The sequence below is a fragment of the Archocentrus centrarchus genome, chromosome 16, assembly GCF_007364275.1.
Source record: "Archocentrus centrarchus isolate MPI-CPG fArcCen1 chromosome 16, fArcCen1, whole genome shotgun sequence".
In the NCBI taxonomy this organism is placed as follows: Eukaryota; Metazoa; Chordata; class Actinopteri; order Cichliformes; family Cichlidae; genus Archocentrus; species Archocentrus centrarchus.
Genome location: NC_044361.1, coordinates 19,670,973 through 19,690,658, shown reverse-complemented (window position 1 = coordinate 19,690,658; position 19,686 = coordinate 19,670,973). Strand labels below are relative to the sequence as shown.

General features: G+C 42.2%; 1 pseudogene; it reads right to left on the bottom strand.

The window, feature by feature from the left end:
• Positions 1-4,808: 4,808 nt before the first annotated feature.
• Positions 4,809-5,334, bottom strand: LOC115795137 (peptidyl-tRNA hydrolase ICT1, mitochondrial-like; annotated as a pseudogene).
• Positions 5,335-19,686: the final 14,352 nt, after the last annotated feature.

Genomic DNA, 19,686 nt, shown 5'->3' with positions numbered 1-19,686 from the left:
TAAGTCCCCAGACATCAAGACAATGTCTGCTGGGCTTAACATGGCTGATGCCATTATGATGAATATTCTTCAGCTTCTACAAAAACCCAAGATCCCAGAGCTGGAAAGTTCTGTGATAGATTTGAGGGAGCAGATACAGGCCAGCAAGCTGGCTCTCTCCCGCACTCCACATTGCAACCACAGTGAATGGGTAACTCCACGTCACAACAGCCATATAGTTCACCATCTCCACAACCAGTTCACTCTGCTTCAGCCTCCTTTCTGGGAGAATTATGGACTGAAAAGGAGTAAGGGGTCATTCACAGTTTTCAACATTTTCCAAAGTGTACAAAGAGTACTCTTTTTCAGACCCCCCTCCCCAAAAGTATACAAAGAAAATGTTGATCTTTTTTCATGACATTTAATTTCATCTGGTTCTTTGGTATTTTAATATAATAGGAAGTATTAAAATACATTCTGGAATGCTGGAAATCTTGGTATCAAATATACTATTTCATGTCTATTAAAACATTGTATTGATTCACTAATAAACAGATATACCTATATGTCAGAATGTATAGGGTTTAATAAACTGATTTAATTTTTAATTTGACTGTAAATGTGTACTGCACTGCATGTATGCAAAATGTACATGCCACCACACTGTACACAGCGGCAGTGGTGCAATTCGTCATCTGAATAACTGGTCTTCTGCCAAAAAGTGATCGTCTACCAAAAAGTGATTTCTGGTATTTGCCAAAAAGATTGTTGCTGGTATTTATATTGCTGTAAATGGGTTGTTGACCTATAATCTGTCAAGCATAGCAAACATTATCTCTCGTGAATATAAATTTTTTGGTTTTTTTGACCTGTCGTGTCTGGCAGTTTTTGCAATCGGAATGATGATCCGAAGGCACTATTGTACCAAACATATTTGCTTTTACAAGAAGTGCTCTAAAAGTTTTCTAAAGGCTATTCTTGTTAATTCCTGGGGAGGAAGACCCCAGACGGACCCTCCACGTTTAACGGGCAAGAGCCCAGAGAGCCAGAAACAATGAGCAGCCCACCCCCCCGGTAGGCCGCCCCCTCCAGCATGAGCCGAGAATGCAGCCCCGAGGCCCCAGGTGCCCAGGAATCGCCCGACACCCAGCAGACACCTACTGACACCCCAGATCTTCATCTGATGTTGCAGAGATGTCTCACCCAAGACAGCCCTACAACATCCAGAGCCTTCAGGAACTCAGGGTGAATCTCATCCACTTCAGGGGTCCTGCCACCAAGGAGTTGTTTAACTTCCTCAGTGACCTCACCCCCAGTGATGGGCGAGTCATCCCCCTCCAGATGCTACTTCCACTACAGGTGTCAGTGGGACTAAGGAGGTTCTCAAAGTATTCCTTCCACCAGCTGACGCTAGCCTCAGTTGAAGTCAGCAGTGCCCCACCTGCACTATAAACCATGTGAGTAGAGCACTGCTTGCCTTTCCTGAGTCACCTGATGGTTTGCCATAATTGCTTTGAGGCCATCCAAAAGCCTTTTTCCATGGCCTCACCAAACTCCTCCCATACCTGAGTTTTTGCTTTGGCCACCACCCAAGCTTTGTTCCGCTTGGCCTGCCAGTACCCATCAGCTGCCTCCAGAGTCCCACAGTCCAACTAAGCCAGATAGGACTCCTTCAACTTGATGGCTCCCTTCACCTCCAGTGACCACCATCTGGTTTGGGGATGACCACGACAGGCACCAACCACCTTGCAGCCGCAGCTCAGTAGAGCAACAATGGAGGTGTGGAACATGGTGCATTTGGACGCAATGTCCTCAGCCTCCCCCAGAATGCTATCAAAGTTGTGCTGGAGGTGGGAGTTAAAGATCTTGTAGACTGGGGCCTCTGCCAGGGTCTGTTCCACATCCTTCCCCAGCACCTGATCCAACTCACCACCAGGTGGTGATCAGTTGACATCTCAGCACCTTTCTTCAACCAAGTGTCCAGAACGTAGATCTAATGATACAATTACAAAATTGATCATTGACCTGCAACCTAGGGTGTCCTGGTGCCTTGTGCACTTGTGGACATCCTTAAGTTTGTTATGTGATTTGAACAGAAGTCCAATAACAAAACATCAATTGGGTTCAGAACAGGCAGGCTATTCCTCCCAATCATGCCCCTCCAGGTCTCATTGTCATTGCCCACATGAGCGTTGAAGTCTCCCAGCAGGACAATGGAGTTGTGCACCCTTGAGCACCCCACCCAGCGACTCCAAAAAGGGTGGGTACTCTAAACTGTCATTTCATGCATAAGCGCAAACAGCCTGAAGGCGCAGGGAAGCAACCCTCTCACCCACCGGTGAAAACTCAAACATATATAGCAGTAAGTCGAGAGGATACAAGAATACCCACCCCTGCTTGGCGTCTCTCACCAAGGGCAATTCCAGACCGGAAGAGTCCAGCCCCTCTCCAGGAGACTGGTTCCAGATCCCAGGCCATGCACTGAGGTGACATGGTTCTAGCTGGAAAAAAATTTTCAACCCAGCACATTTAGTGGAGAGTAGCACTGGCAAGGTAATGCTAACTAGTTCTGGCAGAATTATAATTCAGGCCTTATTAGATAGAGCAGTCATTCTTTTCGCATATAAACCAGAAGTGTTACATTTATATATCATGCATTCAGCATGTCCCAGAGTGCCATTTCCTTGCACTAATGGGTTTGCAGAAATCACATGAAAAGCATACAGAACAAAAACATTATAATCCAGATGCTGAGATTGAGATGTCATGAAATTGTGCATGCACACTGATAATGAATCACAGCAATTTGCTGTGCCCAGTGGAAGATGGCAAATTGCTATGAAATAATACTATAGTGCAGCAACCTAGTGAAAGAAAAAAATGAGAGTATGGTATTGGGGCGGGGTGCACACCCATTTGGTATCTGCAGTGAGCCCAACTATATCTAGCCAGTATCTCTTAACCTCACGCACTAGCTCAGGCTCCTTCCCCACCAGAGCGGTTACATTCCATGTCCAGATAGCCATTCTTGATAGCCGGGGATTGCTCCACCAGGGCCTCTGCCCTTGGCCATTGCCTGACACACATTGCACCCGACCCCTAAGACTCCTCCCATGGGTGGTGGGCTTACAGGAGGGCGGGCCCATTTCTTCTCTTCGGGGTATGCCTGCTGGGCACCACGGGCTAATGCCCAGCCACCAGACACTCTCCCTCAACCTCCCTCCCCAGGCCTGGCTCCAGGGTGGGGCCCTGGTAACCCTATCTGGGAAGGGTGAACAGTTTCTTTGGTGTTTCTTCCATAGGGGTCATTGGAATCGCTCTTTGTGTGGCCAATTGCCCAGGACCATTTTGCCATGGGAGACCTTACCACTGGGCAAAACACCCAGACAACATAGCTCCTGGGATCACTGGGACACACAAACCCCTCCGTCACGATAAGGTAGTGATTCACAGAGGAGCCTGAGCCAATTTATCCCAAATTGGCCAAGGTTTCTGCATTAGATCCAGTTAAACCAGTTTATGATGCTCATAAACCAACACTTCAAGAAATAGTTTTTTCCACTCTGCCAGCTCAATTAGAAGCTGCTTTCCATGTTTACCAACCTGAAAAATCAAATACTGCTGATGTGCTTCCGCTGATTTAAAGACTGATACTGTGGCTGAGCCTGTTCCTTCTGAGACTGTTTTTGTTTCGCTGTCTGCACCTCCAAAGACTGTTACTGTTGCTTCCTCAGTGCTGTAGCATTCTACACCCAAACCTGCTCCTCGGGTGAGAGTAGCTAGGGTCCAGCCTATCCCTGCACCAGTCCCTATTTCAGGGTGGGGATGTCTAGGGTTCAGCCTATTCCTGTACTCATTTTTGTTTCCTTGTTGAGGTCAGGGTCATGTCCCATCCTTGCTGAGCAGCCCAAGTTGTCAGATGAGGGAGCAGTGCACCCTGCTGAGCAGCCCAGGTTGTCAGAGAATGCAGCTGAGGTGTCTCCTGAGTCGCCAGAGTACCCTGATCTGGAGCTGCAGGACCCCCCATTGCCAGAGGAGATGGTTGTGAGCTACTGTGTCTCTTTTGGGTCCCTGAATCATTCATCTTTACTAACACCTTGCCAGGCCACATGGGACTTAACTTCATCTTTGGCACCCCAACAGCGAATGCCATTTTGCATTCGCTGTTGGCCTCCCAGCCAGCCTCCAGAGTTGCTCTGTCTCTGCCGCTGGCCTCCTGGCCAGCCTCCTGAACTGCAAAGCTCCCCTTACCTTTTGCGTTGGATTTTCTTCTACTTCCCTTATCTGTGATTATTTACAGCTGTTCTGCCACCTGTTGCCTGTTCCCTCATTATCCTATGTGTATTTATTTTCTCAGTAGTCCCTTGGTTCTTTGTTGAATTCTCTGTCGTGGCTGTGTCCCTCTGCTTTGTGTGTTCCCTTAGAAGAGGAAGTATAGTTTCTGATTACCTGTTCCTTGCAATATTTTGTGTGTTGATGCGTTTTCAGAGTCCTTCATCCTTTGGGTCATGTACCGCTGTGTGGCAGGCAAGGTGGAGGACCCCAAAGCAGGACACCCAAAGCTGAAACTTAGCTTGGACAAAAGAGCCAAAAGTACTATATATATATTATATATACTACTTTTTGGTCCGTGTAAAAAAAGTTGACACAGTTTCACCAGTAGCCGCCATGACTAAACATGTTTTTTTTTATTTTCACTGTTTATTTTATTTTAAACAAAACTAAACAAAAAACAACAGCAGACATGTTGACCACGTTATAAATAGGATGTAATTACAGAATTAATTTATATGGTCACTCAGTCATAGGGGTAGGAGTATAACAATCAGTCAGTCAAAATCCACTCTTCTGCTCTGCTTGGTAGCTGAGTGGATCTTCTTCTGTCTGAGTCACTCCTTGTTCCTCTTCTGTGACCTGGCTGCCCTGAGAGCGATGTCTTCGGCTGTAGGTTCATGCGGCTTCTCACTGGCTTCTGCTATGATGGTGGAGATTTTCTGTATGCAATCAGAAAGGTTTCTCTGCTGGCTCCGACTCAGCACTCCTGCCTTAGTGATACGGTTCTTGTTCTTCTCAAGGATTTTTTTCCGGGATCCATTCTGCTGTTTGCACATGGAATCGGACTTCTGCTTTTGTGCTGACTTTATTGACATGCTGACCCCCAGGACCACCGCTTCTGCTGTAAGATACCGTCAGATGCTCTACTGGAATGTGCATTTGGGCTTCCTGTCTGCCGTCTGTATTACGAGTCCCTTAACTAACACCGGACTGGAAAGCGTTGTTCATGTGTCTCAGCAGAGCGTTCAGTATTGGTACATGCTGCCTAATCGCGTTTATTCCTGTACAACAAAACACACAGGACCGTCACCCCATGCAGGTCACATGACTAAACATGCTGCTGCTAGGCGGTCTTTAAGTCTGATGTCATTTCCGGGTCCAAATACTCCTAAATAAACAGCAATGGCATAAACAATGACTGTTCACTACTAATGATTGTAACATACCTTATCAACTTCCTCATCAGTAAACTGACAGCTGTGTGTGTGTTTTTCCAGTTGGTTAGGTTAAAACAACCAGAGACACAGCATTGCGGCATATTAATCACGTGACAGTTTGGACCCGGAAATTGAAACCTACGTCATCACTTAACAACTGGATTGCACATGTGTGAAGCTCGCCAGAGATAGACGGATAGGAAGACGTCTCACTCCGTTAAAAAAACTAATAAAAAACAAATTTAATCGACAATTAAATTCATCATCAACTATTTTATTGTCGACTATGTCGACTAATCGTTGCAGGCCTAATAGACACAACTAGACACAACGACAGAACAGCACAACATGTAAAGCAAAAACACAACGTAGACGTGACACCAGAGGTATACAGAAACCAAACACAAATGACTAAACAGAAAACCATGATAACCTAAAATCCTGATTCACAACTCTGAAAAGAGTCCAATACAAAACAAAACAAAAACACTGGGTCAAAAGGACCCAGGATGTGACACTTTGTCCTTCATCTTGACTGAAAAGCCCTAACACCTTTAGGTTGCCTAACCTATTTTATTTTACTCTTAATCTTATATATGTTGTTTGTGATTTATTTGTCCTTACCGCACTTATGACTTTAAGTACATGTTTAGATGTTGAAAATATCATTAATTCAATTGCCGTGTTTATACAAGATTGATTTAAAAAACAAAACAAAACAAAACACCACTGTGCATTGTAACAGGAGCAGGATGCCACACAATACTGCAGAGAGAGCCAACACCAAGTGAGAGTGCCACTCCCTGATCTTTAAAGGCATAAAGGATGGATGACCTCTGAATGACCTCCAATTTCCTGCTACTAAATTCAGATTAAACTGAGTGTTACGGCCCTAGCAGGACCTGTTGTGGCTTTCTGACTCACTGGGTGTGCTTGCTTTCTCCAGCCTTAGGTGCTGCCCCTTTTTGACTCAGAAATCAAGCTGGGGCCAGAGAGAGTAGAGCTCCTGGCCCAGTGATTGCCAGAGAGTGCTTTGTGTGAAAGCTTGTGGACTGTGTTGCAGCTGCTTACTCCTCCTCAGTGGAGAGGAGGATTGGATTTTACCATACCTTGTTTTGGGTTAATACTAATTACTAATTTAATTTTTGTTAAATCATTAATAAAAATCTTTTATTTTACCAATTTTGCTTTCATGTCTCCTTTTGTTACTTCCTCCAAACCCCCTAAACTCTTTAGGAGAAACGTAACACCAAGGTTATTGTACTCAGCTCTACAAAACTTAGAAACATGGTGTCTAACCAGATACTTACTCTTGATGGTGTTACCTTGGCCTCCAGTAACACTGTGAAGAATCTTGGAGTTTTGACCAGGATATGTCCTTTAATGCACATATTAAACAAATACGTAGGACTGCTTTCTTGCATTTGTGCAATGCCTCTAAAATTAGAAATATCTTTTCTCAGAGTTTTGCTGAAAAACTAATTCATGCATTTATTACTTGGATTATTGTAACTAATTACTATCAGGCTGTCCTAAAAGCTCCCTGAAAAGCCTTCATTTAATTCAAAATGCTACAGTGACAGTACTGACAGGCACTAGAAAGAGGGAGCATATTTCTCCCATATTGGCTTCTCTTCATTGGCTCCCTCTTAAATCCAGAATCAAATTTAAAATCCTTCTCCTCACATACAAGGCCTTGAATAATCAGGCCCCATCTTATTTTAAAGACCTCATAGAATAGAGCATTTTGCTCTCAGACTGCGGGCTTACTTGTGGTTCCTAAGCTATTTAAATGGGAATGGGAGGCAGAGCCTTCAGCTTTCAGGCCCCTCTTCTGTGGAACGAGGTCCCACTCTGGATTTAGGAGACAGACACCCTCTCTATTTTTAAGATTAGGCTTAAAACTTTTCTTTTTGATAAAGCTAGTAAGTAAGTGAAATGCCCATAGTCATGATCTATGATAATAACCATAAATAAATAAATACTAAGTAGAGTACACTGAAAAATAAATTTGAGTTAAGATAGATTAAAAATGATAATTTAAGTATTGTACATTGACATACATGGCCACACTGTGTTGAGTTGAAGCACTGGGTCCTTCAGTCTGGATACATGATGGCTACAGTGGCTGAACAGGTAAGTTTCATGCTGTGGTCACAGTAACAGTTGTAGGTATCTTAGTTTCATTAAAATGGTTAATTTCTTTCCAGAACAAATGGTTCCCTGAGCTTGAATTGACCAGATTTAAATACCTAATTGGAGTGAAAAAGTTTGCTTTAATCAGATGTACAGATGCACCAATGTATGTATATATTTTTATACATGCTATTTTTTGTATATTTTACACATTGTTTATTTCTGTATATCTCTTGATTATATTGATCATACTAGATTATAATATTTTCATAATATTTTTATTTTAGAGAGTTTGATTTTCTGTTACATGGCACTGAACAGGAGTGGCCCTCCAATCTCATTGTACATCCTGTATAATGACAATAAAGGCATTCTATTCTATTCTATTCTATTCATATAACATTATTACTAGTAAATACACTCAAACACTTTGCTAGTACCAGATTGGACCCCCATTTGCCCTCAGCCTTAATTCTTCGCAGTACAGATTAAACAAGGTGCTGGAAACATTCCTCTGAGATTTTGGTTCATATTAGCGTGATAGCATCACACAGTTGCTGTAGTGAACTTATTTTCATGTTCAAGAAACCACTTTGAGATGATTTGAACTTTCTGACATGGCACATTATCCTGCTGGAATCAGCAATCAGAAGATAGGCAAAATCTGGTATTGAACTGCTGGACAGGTGTACCCAATAAAGTGGTTGGTGAGTGTATATTCTTGGGCTCAAATGATCATAAAGATTTTATTTATTACATTAATAAATGTATGAGTTTGTGTTGGTCTGTTTATTTTATTGCATTAAGATCTTTTAAGTAATTAAAAACAAATACACAAACAATATCAAAGAAGTTGTTTTAGATGGCAGCAACTCTCCACCAGAGAAGAGAAAACAGATCTACTGTATGCAAATGTTAAGGATGGATATGGATCCTCTCTCTGCCGCCCACTTGGTAGTTCAAATTACAGCCTCACCTCCTCTAGTCAAAAGAAAGCCTGTGACCATGAGGATGGCAAGGAGAAGGTCAGAGGATACATTTGTGGCTCTGCAGGGTTATTTTGAGTTGAATGACTTGTTAGCACTCTTTGAGTCACAGGGACAGGATGTGGTCACAGAATTAATCATGGACTACATACATTTCTGCACTGATTCCATAATTCCAACAGAGGCTGTCAAGTGCTATCCAAATAACAAGCCATGGGTAACAAAGGGCACCAACACATTCCTCAACAGGAAGAAGAAAGCCTTGAGGGCTGGCACTAGGGAGGAGGTGCAAACAGTTCAATGAACTCAAGACAGAAATTAAGGAAGCCAAGGACAAATATAGGAGCAAGCTGGAGTGGAAACTCCAGCAGAACAACATGAGGGAGGTCTACAGTGGAGCTGGCCAGTGAACTAATGCCTCTTTTCCAGGAGTACCTACTTGGCTCGGCTCAACTCTGCTCTGTTTTGTTCATTTTTCATAACAATTGAGTACCGCCTCAGCAAGGTAACCTGTAAGTCCTGTGACATCATTTGTATGCCACACAAACATGAACAGTTGCACGCTAGACAGAGCAACTATACTCAGCCACCAAGTATGAAAATGTCTGTGCTAGTTTGCATGTAGCCTTTGCCCTTGGGTGAATGGCTCAGGCAGGGTGGGGTGGGAGGGGTGGGGTGGCTAGAGTGAGAAAGCCAACAGCAGTGGTCATGGGAGAAGGCTGCAAGGGAGAAGCAGAGGGTAATTTCTCATCTATTGATAAGAATAAGAATAACTTTATTGATCTTTATTATATGTCTGACATATCTCATCTATTTGTATGAGAATTGAAAAGCCTGATACTTTCTTTATCTCTCAGTTTTACAATGAAGAGAGAGGAGTCTTCCAGTAGTGATTGTTTTTTTTGTTGTTCTATAAAGATGTTATAAAGTGGGTGATCAGAGTTGTTCAGGTTGGCTTCTAACATCTTTAGCGTTAATTTTTTAACCACTTCTCCCAGTGTGTCAGTCTGGCTCCAATTACAGAGCCAGCTTTCCTCACTAATTCATCCAGTCTCATTGCACCTTTGTTTCTGATTCTACCACCCAAGCAGACTGCAGCATAGAACAGTACATTTGCCACCACAGACTGATAGAACATCTTCAGCATTTTACTACAGATGGCGAGAGATCTTAGTTTTCTTGACAAAATGAGATGGCTCTGCCCCTTTTTGTATAATTTGTGTGTATTCAGGGACCAGTCTAGTTTGTTATCTAGGTGTAAACCTAGATATTTATATTTTGTTACCACCTCTATGGCCACCCCACAAACTTTCACAGGTTGGAGAGGGGGCCTTAAGCTTGATAAATCTACTATAATTTCCTTTGTCTTAGAGGTGTTCAATCTGAGGTGGCTTTTGTGACTCCAATCACTAAAGACCCTATATCCCTATATTCAGATTCATGTCCATTCCTGATACATGCCACAATGGCAGTGTCATCTGAGTACTTCTGGATGTGGCAGAACTCAGAATTGTATTTGAAGTCTGCTGTATACAATGTGAAAAGGAATGGAGCCAGTACAGTCCCCTGTGGAACCCCCATGCTGTTCTTTCATGTCCCAGAAACACAGTTCCCCAACCTGACAAACTGTGGCCTGTTAGTCAAGTAGTTTGTGATCCAGGAAACAAAGGAAGAATCTGCACCCATCTCTGTGAGCTTGTCTTTGAGTATATTTGGTTGGATGGTATTGAATGCACTTGAAAAATCAAAAAACATAACTCTCACATAAGCACCAGATGAGCTAGTGCTCAGTGAAGCATGTAGAGGACAGCATCATTTACTCCAGTGTGTTGTTTGTATGCAAACTGCAGGGGATCAAGTTTGTCTTTGACCTCAAGTCTCAGTAGTTGTAGAACCAGCCGTTCCAAGGTTTTCATGATGTGCAATGTAAGGGCCACTGTAGTCATTTAGTTCAGCTGCATACTTTATTTTTGGTATTGGTACAATACAGGATGTCTTCCACAGTAGATGCCAGATTAGAGATGCAAGGAAATGGGGCCTCTGTGGTGAAGTACACTTGTGGAGGAAAGAACTGAGTACCAGTGAAGATGAACCATGTTGAGGAGAATAAGGAGAAGATTGAAGAGCATCAGTGGAAGTGGGTGTGACTGCAGAGTCAAATCTGATTGAGTTCATCAGCTCTTTCCACATCACCGGTAAGTGGCTGTCATTTCTTTTTGTACTTGTCAGAGATGGTATTGATTCCTCTCCACAACTCACAAATGTTGCTGTTTCATAGATTCCTTTCCATCTTTTTGTATTCCACATTTGCCACTATTCTTCAGCTCATGTTGCACCTGTTTGAGCCATTCTTTGTCACTGTCCCTGAACGCTACCTTTTTATGGTTGAGGAATGCCCTTTTTGTCAGTTGTGATCCAGGGTTTATTACTGTGGAAGCAGCGCACAGTTTTTGTAGGTATGATTGTCTCTACAGAAGTTGATCTATTCAGTAAAGCAATCAACCTGTCTGTCAGTGTCCATACTGTTCCCATCCATTTCCAGCAGCACATTCCAATCAGTGCATTCAAAGCAGTCCCTTACAGCCTCAGTAGCATCAGATGTCCATTTCCTGACTGCAAGTTCAGTTGCAGGTTGTCTCTGCACACAGGGTTTGTAACATGTCTGCAGAAAAACCAAGTTGTGGTCTGATCTGCCAAGTGATGGTAAGACAGAAGCTCTCTAAGCATGTGGCATGTAACAGATAAAGGGTTTTATTTTCTCTGGTGGGGCAGTCAAAAAATTTGTGTGAACCCGGTCAGGTGGGATGGATGTTTAGTCTGTATCCTAGCAACAGTTTCATGGAAAACTTCACATGGCATTTCGGCTGTTGCCTTGGGTGGAATCTACACAAGAATGTACCCCCACCTTTTTTCTAGCTTTAGCATCTCTATCTGACCATTTGAGGGTGCAAGGGTAGATTCACATTAGAGTGAGATGTTTTGATTCAACCATGTAAAACACACGAGACCGCACTCAGAGTATACTTTGCATCTTTACCAATATCTTCAGCTCATCACTTTTGTTGGGCAGAGAGAATATATCTCCACTTCCAAGCCTTCAGCTTTGCACTAGCATGGCAACCACAAAAAAAACCCTCTCTCAGCTGGAATAGGGTGGTATCTTCCAGATTTGCTCCATTTCAATGAAAAAAAAAAGCTCTCTTGAGTAAACTCTTCTCCCCACAGAAGTATCAATCAATACTTGACAAAAACAAAAAATTGATAAAATACAGATCAGAGCTAACAAACTTTGCTGCTACCAGTTGAAGCACATGTTCTAGAATGAATGGTAAAGAATGGTAAATTGAATCCTTTGAAACATTTCATCAAAACATTGGTTTATTACTTGTATTTGCTTATTAAGAATTCTTAGAGCCTGCTCATGTTCATTCAAAGTGGTTCACCAGAGCTGCTCTGACCAGGTCTACTCAGTCAATTTGGCCAGAACTATTACGGGCTATGGCCACAAAAGCAGAATGGAGGACTAAAGTGCAGACAAAACCCAAAATGCAATTGCCGTGTACTGGCTGTGCGGCAGGCAGAAAGAGGACCCCAGTGCAGGACGCGTCAGGCAAAGGTAAAAGATAATTCCACTTTATTTGCTGGTGTTCAACAGCTGATAGCAAAACTCACGGCACAAAATACAAAACTTAATTCCATGGATGCACAGGAGACACATACAAAAACAACACAACAACAGGCAGTGAAAACACAGGACTTAAATACACAGAAGGGCTGATGAGGGAAGAGGAAACAGGTGGGAACACAGGTGACGCTGATTACCTGACAAAACTGGGGGAAGCAAAACTGAAGACAACAGACAGGGACCAGACAACTATCAAAGTAAAACAGGAAGACAGAAGAGGGAGACAAAGACGCAGACTTGACACCAGGAAAACATAAGGAACTAGAAAATAACAAACCGAGGCCCAATACAAAGGTAACATAAAACACTGGGCCACTGACCCAGGCCCATGACAGCAATAGCAGTTTTAAAGTCTTTATTTAACTCAAAGGACAGACTAGACAGGGATTGTTCACTGAAACAGTGTGGATAGTTTAAGCTACGGTCTGAAGATAGATCCACTAGGAGAAAGGTGAGTGGACTTATTAGACTGTGGAACACGTATCCAAGGTGAGAGTGCAAGGCAGACTGTGGAAGAGAATGTTCTGGCTTACTTGAGAAGCCAGAACATTCTGGCTTATTTGAGAAGGTGGGAGAGACCTGCATGGAAGGAGACAACTGGTTTGCGGTGAAAGGCTGATAAGTTCCAAGAGGGTGAGCAGGTACATGGGTGGCGAGAGCTGGTGATCCAAGGATGCTTTCCAAAAGATAGAGACTGGATCAGTGGAAGAAGGTTAATGGCTGAGGTGAGTAGTCTGTCGTTTTGCTTGGAATTGAACTAGTGATGAGTCGGTTGTGAACAATCCAGCTCTAAGCATCTATTGGATGCAAATCATACTGATTCAAATCCAACAAAGATTGCGCTCCTCTGCCTTCTCCCAGGAGCGCAGCCCTGCAGACTCCGCCCCGGCTAGGTCGCTGCTCTGGCAGGCACTACAGGACAGTTTCTTCGCCAGAGCGATCACCACCCTGAACTCTCACATTCACTCACTTTAACTGTGCAATACCCACATCTCTGTGCAATATTATATTATTCATACTGAACAATATCTATCACTCCTATATTGTGTAATATCCAGTATTCAATCACTAGTGCAATATTCGTTCAACAAGTGCAATACTCACCATCTTCGTTATTATATGTAAACACTTCTTTTACTTTTCTTACAACGTATATATTTTTATAAATTCTCTTATGTTCTGTATTATTAATACATTTTAATTTCTGTATATATTTTTATACATTTATTTTTTGTATATTTTATACATTGTGTTTTATTTTCTGTATATTTTTAGATTATATTAGATTATTATATTTTTATTTTTATTTTAGAGAGTTTATTTTTATTTTAGAGAGTTTGACTTTAGAGAGTTTGACTTCTATTGCATGGCACTGAACAGGAGTGGCCCTCCAATCTCATTGTACATCCTGTATAATGACAATAAAGGCATTCTATTCTATTCTATTCTATTATCGCTGCTTACGCCTGTATCATTTCACCGCAGTTTCATTCACAATGTGTACGTTTGACCTCACTATGGTCATGTGTGTGCTACATACAGTGGATACAGAAAGTATTCAGACCCCTTTAAATTTTTCACTCTTTGTTTCATTGCAGCCATTTGCTAAAATCAAAAAAGTTCAGTTTATTTCTCATTAACGTACACTCAGCACTTGACAGAAAAAAGACGTGTAGAAATTTTTGCAAATTTATTAAAAAAAGAAAAACTGAGGGCGCCGGGGGGGCTTAGTGGTGAAGCCGGCGACCACATACACATTCCGCGTTGCAGTGTGGGCGGCGCGGGTTCACGTCCCGGCCCGTCGCCAGTTTGCCCGCGTGTCTTCCCCTGTATTTTTCCCCCATTTCCTGTCTCTCTCCACTGTTGAAAAAAAAAAGCCGCTGTGGCCAAAAAATGCAAAAAAAACCCCTGAAATATCACATGATCATAAGTATTCAGACCCTTTGCTGTGACACTCACATGCTGTCCATTTCTTCTGATCTTCCTTGGATCCACCTTGGTTCTACTCCTTCATTGGAGTCCAGCTGTGTTTAATTAAACTGATTGGATTTGATTAGGAAAGGCACACGCCTGTCTATATAAGACCTCACAGCTCACAGTGCATGTCAGAGCAAATGAGAATCATGAGGTCAAAGGAACTGCCCAAGGAGCTCAGAGACAGAATTGTGGCAAGGCACAGATCTGGCCAAGGTTACAAAAGAATTTCTGCAGCACTCAAGGTTCCTAAGAGCACAGTGGCTTCCATAATCCTTAAATGGAAGAAGTTTGGGAGGACCAGAACTCTTCCTAGACCTGGCCGTCCAGCCAAACTGAGCAATCGTGGGAGAAGAGCCTTGGTGAGAGAGGTAAAGAAGAACCCAAAGATCACTGTGGCTGAGCTCCAGAGATGCAATAGGGAGATAGGAGAAAGTTCCACAAAGTCAACTATCACTGCAGCCCTTCACCAGTCGGGCTTTATGGCAGAGTGGCCATAAAGTGGCAGAGAAGCCTCTCCTCAGTGCAAGACATATGAAAGCCTGCACAGAGTTTGTCAAAAAACACATGAAGGACTCCCAGACTATGAGAAATAAGATTCTCTGGTCTGATGAGACGAAGATTGAACTTTTTGCTATTAATTCTAAGCGGTATGTGTGGAGAACACCAGGCACTGCTCATCACCTGCTCAATACAATCCCAACAGTGAAACACTGTGGTGGCAGCATCATGCTATGGGGGTGTTTTTCAGTTGCAGGGACAGGACGACTGGTTGCAATTGAAGGAAAGATGAATGTGGCCAAGTACAGAGATATCCTGGAAGAAAACCTCTTCCAGAGTGCTCAGGACCTCAGACTGGGCCGAAGGTTTGCCTTCCAACAAGACAATGACCATAAGCACACAGCTAAAATAACAAAGGAGTGGCTTCAGAACAACTCTGTGACCATTCTTGACTGGCCCAGTCAGAGCCCTGACCTAAACCCAATTGAGCATCTCTGGAAAGACCTGAAAAATGGCTGTCCACCAATGTTCACCATCCAACCTGACAAAACTGGAGAGGATCTGCAAGGAAGAATAGCAGAGGATCCCTAAATCCAGATCCCAAGAAGACTCGTGGCTGTAGTAGCTCAAAAGGGTGCTTCTACTCAATACTGAGCAAAGGGTCTGAATGCTTATAACCATGTGATATTTCAGTTTTTCTTTTTTAATAAATTTGCAAAAATATCTACACTACTGTTTTTTTCTGTCAAGATGGGGTGATGATTGTACGTTAATGAGAAATAAAATGAACTTTTTTGATTTTAGCAAATGGCTGCAATGAAACAGTGTCATGGTCCTAGTGTTGTGACTAGTATGCATCTCTGTCCCGTGTCTGTGTGCCAGTCCCCTGTGTCTAGTCTGCGTGTACCTTGGTTAGTCACTTCCTGTTTTATTTTGCCAGTCTTGTGTTCCCTGTTTTGCTTCCCCTGTTATTAGTTACATTTGCTTCACCTGCTGTGCCCTGCTGTTTCCTCTTGCCCTGATTACCTATTGTGTATTTAAGCCCTCGGTTTTCTTCTGTTCTTTGTCGTGTCGTTGCCTGTGTTCCAGCTGTGTGCGTCGCTGTTCCCCCTAGTTTTAGTTCTGGCCTCAGACCAGCCCAGTTTATTTAGTTCATACAGTCCTGGTACTCAATAAAATCCTTTAAGTTTATTTTCTCACTTCTTTTATGAGTCCTGCTTTTGGGGTGTCCCTTTCCTGCTTGCCACAGCCACCATGACACAAAGAGTGAAATATTTAAAGGGGTCTGAATACTTTCCGTACCTACTGTAAATCAAAATAACTGGCATGAACACAAGGAGAAGTAAGAGGGAAAATGAAGATCAAAGGAAAATTTCAGGCTTCCTATTCAACAAAAAATCCCAGCATGAAAGATAAATACCAGTTAGCATTAGCTTACTAATTAGCATTAGTGTTAGCGCTGGGCTGAAAAATATTTCTTGCTAGAACCCTGAAGTTACCATGGCCACCACCAATCATAATGGCAGAGAAGTAAGTAAGCTGTTTCTCCGCCATTAGTACATTGAGCTAGTGGTGGGCAGATCGATCCTAATATCGACAATATCAATACTAAGGTTGGTACTGGTATTGATCAATATCAGTATAATAAAATCGATACTTTGGCATCAGTTTCTCTCCAGTTTGCAGTGCTGCGGTTTCATCAAAGATGCAGGCTGACTGTCTAAAGTGTCGCTCCTGTCACAGCACAGAGCAGGCACACTTTGCTCCTCCCCTCCCCACAGTGTTTTGTTATACTGTCATGTGACACATAACATATTTTATTTGGGGGAAAAAAAGGAATTTGCTTTAAAACATTTAAAGCAAATTTAATTTTAAATTTGTACAACTTGTTTATTTAAGAACAAATCTAGAAAATTAGTGAATGAAGGAACATTTTTTATTAAATTTTTGTATTATACTTTCTGAACAGTCTACCTGGAAAAAAAAAAGTTTGCATTTGTTCTTGAGTGATGATTTTGTACACTTCATTTATGAAAAAAAAAAAACCAGACATCAATTTATGGGGAAAATTTTTTGTTAATGTTCTATTGTTTCAGAACAATAACTTTTATTTTGATCAAGTATTTTCTACTTACATATATAAACTTATAAACTTTGCCCAATTTTATCCTGGGTTTTAACTAATTAATAATCCAAAGAAAAAAAATCTCAAACCAGTTAAACTTCATGAAAATTCTTCATAATTGTTAAAAAGTATGTAGTGTTTACTTGGTATAGGATCAATACCAAATCTTGAAGTACCGCACACAACTACATTGAGCAGCGCATACACGAGGAGTGATTGACAGTGCTAAGACCCTCCTCCTGGCTCTGATTGGTTGTTTTTGACTGGGAGCGGTTCAGGGAGGAGGTGGAGGAGCTCGATTTTTTTCGCAGATTATAGGTCTCATACTGTCGTGACATGGTGACAGTTTTAACAAATATGGAAAAAAAACAGATTTTTTTATAAAAGTTACATACTGCAGCTTTAATCTGTATAAGATTAAAGGATTTAGTTCTTACTGTTGATGATTGTTTGCTATTTTTTCAGTTTTACACATTTAGCTATGTGGTTTTGAAATAGCAGCCATTTTTACAAAGATTGTTGTTGATTTAAAAACAACACAACTTTATGTTTTGTTTATAAAGGGAAGAGCAACGTTAAGACTATTGTGATGAACTATGAATAATTGGTTTACATTCTGTGATAAATGATGGAAGTTACCCAGGAGTATTACATAAAGATGGTTATATTTATTTGAGTGTGAGTGTTTAATATCTAGATGGTTTTATTGGAATCTGGATCTTTCAGATCAATTTGAGAAGTGATTTTGATCATGTTTCACATTTTATTGTGTCATGTAGCATCAGGCACTGGTCTTGGTCTCGACTCGGTCTTGGACCCTAAAAGTCTTGGGTACACTCTTGGGTCTCGATGCACTCTGGTCTTGGTCTTGTCTCGGTCTCGGGTTAGGTGGTCTTGACTACAACACTGCCCTCGGTTTCCCTTTCCAAAGCCTGAATCCCTGGCTGCTCCTCTCCCTGTCCGCTGCTGCTGTCTTCACCTACAGCAGAGCTGGCCCAAGCCTTGAAGGGGCCCTAAGTAAGAATTGATTTGGGGCCCCCTTCATACCTCTTCATTGTCCCCTGAACTTAATCGTTATTAATGCTGGAGGGTTAAAGTTGATTTTTTTTTTTTTTGGATGCATTACTGTTTCAGCCTTTTCAATTCAGTTTTTCAATTCAATTTTATTTATACAGCACCAACTCACAACAGTTGCCTCAAGGTACTTTATACTGTAAGGTAAAGACCCTACAATAATTACAGAGAAAACCCAACAGTCATCCTAATCTTAAAAATAGAGAGGGTGTCTCTCTCCTGAATCCAAGCTGGGAGCAGGTTCCACAGAAGAGGGGCCTGAAAGCTGAAGCCTCTGCCTCCCATTCTACTTTTAAGTATCCTAGGAACCACAAGAAAGCCATCAGTCTGAGAGCAAAGTGATTTATTGGGGTGATATGAAGAGAAGCCAATATGTGAGAAATACACTCACTCTTTCTAGTGCCTGTCAGTACTCTAGCTGCAGCATTTTGGATCAGCTGAAGGCTTTTCAGGGAGCTTTTAGGACAGCCTGATAATAATGAATTACAGTAGTCCACACTAGAAGTAATAAATGCATGAATTAGCTTTTCAGCATCAGTCTGAGACAGAAATATTAGAGTGCAGCCTACTCATTAAATTGGTGTTGTTACAAGTGTACAAATCTGGACAGTTAGAATAGTCTCTTGATTCTTTTAGGAAATTGGCATATGTAAAAAATTAAAACAAACCAAAAAAGTTTCATGAAAAATGTGGGTGAGCTTTGGGGGCCCCTGGTGGTCAGAGGGCCCTATGCAGCCGCATATGTCGCCTATGCCTCGGGCCGGCTCTGCCTACAGCCTGCTGTTGCTGGAGCATTGCTGTCACAGAGGATGTGGAGGCTACAACAGCCAACATGTCTGTGATCTTTACACATTTTGTAGCATCTACAGTGACACTCTTCTTTTTCTTCACACATAACTTCTCCGCACCGCCTTTCTGCTGCTCCGGTTTCTCCACGTTACCTCTCCTTTAACACACTGAAACTAGCAGAGTTACAGGGGCCCAGGCAGAGAAAGGGTGGGGCCCGCTTTCATCCTATATCCTGATTGGTTCCATCCACTGTCTATATTGAAGATGGGCCAATGGACCGCCCCCTCTAAATTGTGGGCCGGTCTCTTAGGGAAAAAAAGCGAAGAAAAAAAAAAAATCCAATCGCATCGGCCCCTGAGGCCTGTCAGCCCACCGGGCAAATGCCCGGGACGCCCGATTACCAGTCCAGGCCTGAGTGAAATTGAACTCAGCTTTTTTTTTTTATGTGGTCAAGCACAGTTAATTCATGATTTAATAAGGGTGGGAAATTACTTTTTCGCATAAGGTCAAGTAGGTTTGGATAGCTTCTGTCCATTAATAAATGAAATCATTATTTTAAGAATGCGTTTTTGTATTTGCTTGGATTATCGTTTTCTAATACAAAATTTGATTGCTGATCTGAAACATCTAAGTGTGACAAATATGCAAGAAATAAGAAGTCAGGGGGGCAAATACTTTTTTTGCAGCACTGTATATAAGGTGCAGAGTGAAATGATTCTCCAGGTTTGAGTGTTTATTAAGCCCATCCCTTTTTATGTGTCAGTGGTCTTTAAAAAGAGAAAGAGACTAATTGCTGAATGTGAAATTTCTTACTGGCCGCTGTGTATGGCTTGTTTTGTAGGACTGAGCACCTCATGCAATCTGAACTCTAGTGCAGATACAGAGCCAATCCGGCACGCAGCCATGGGGCACAGTGTAGGCTTTTCGTTAACTGCGCATGTGCTA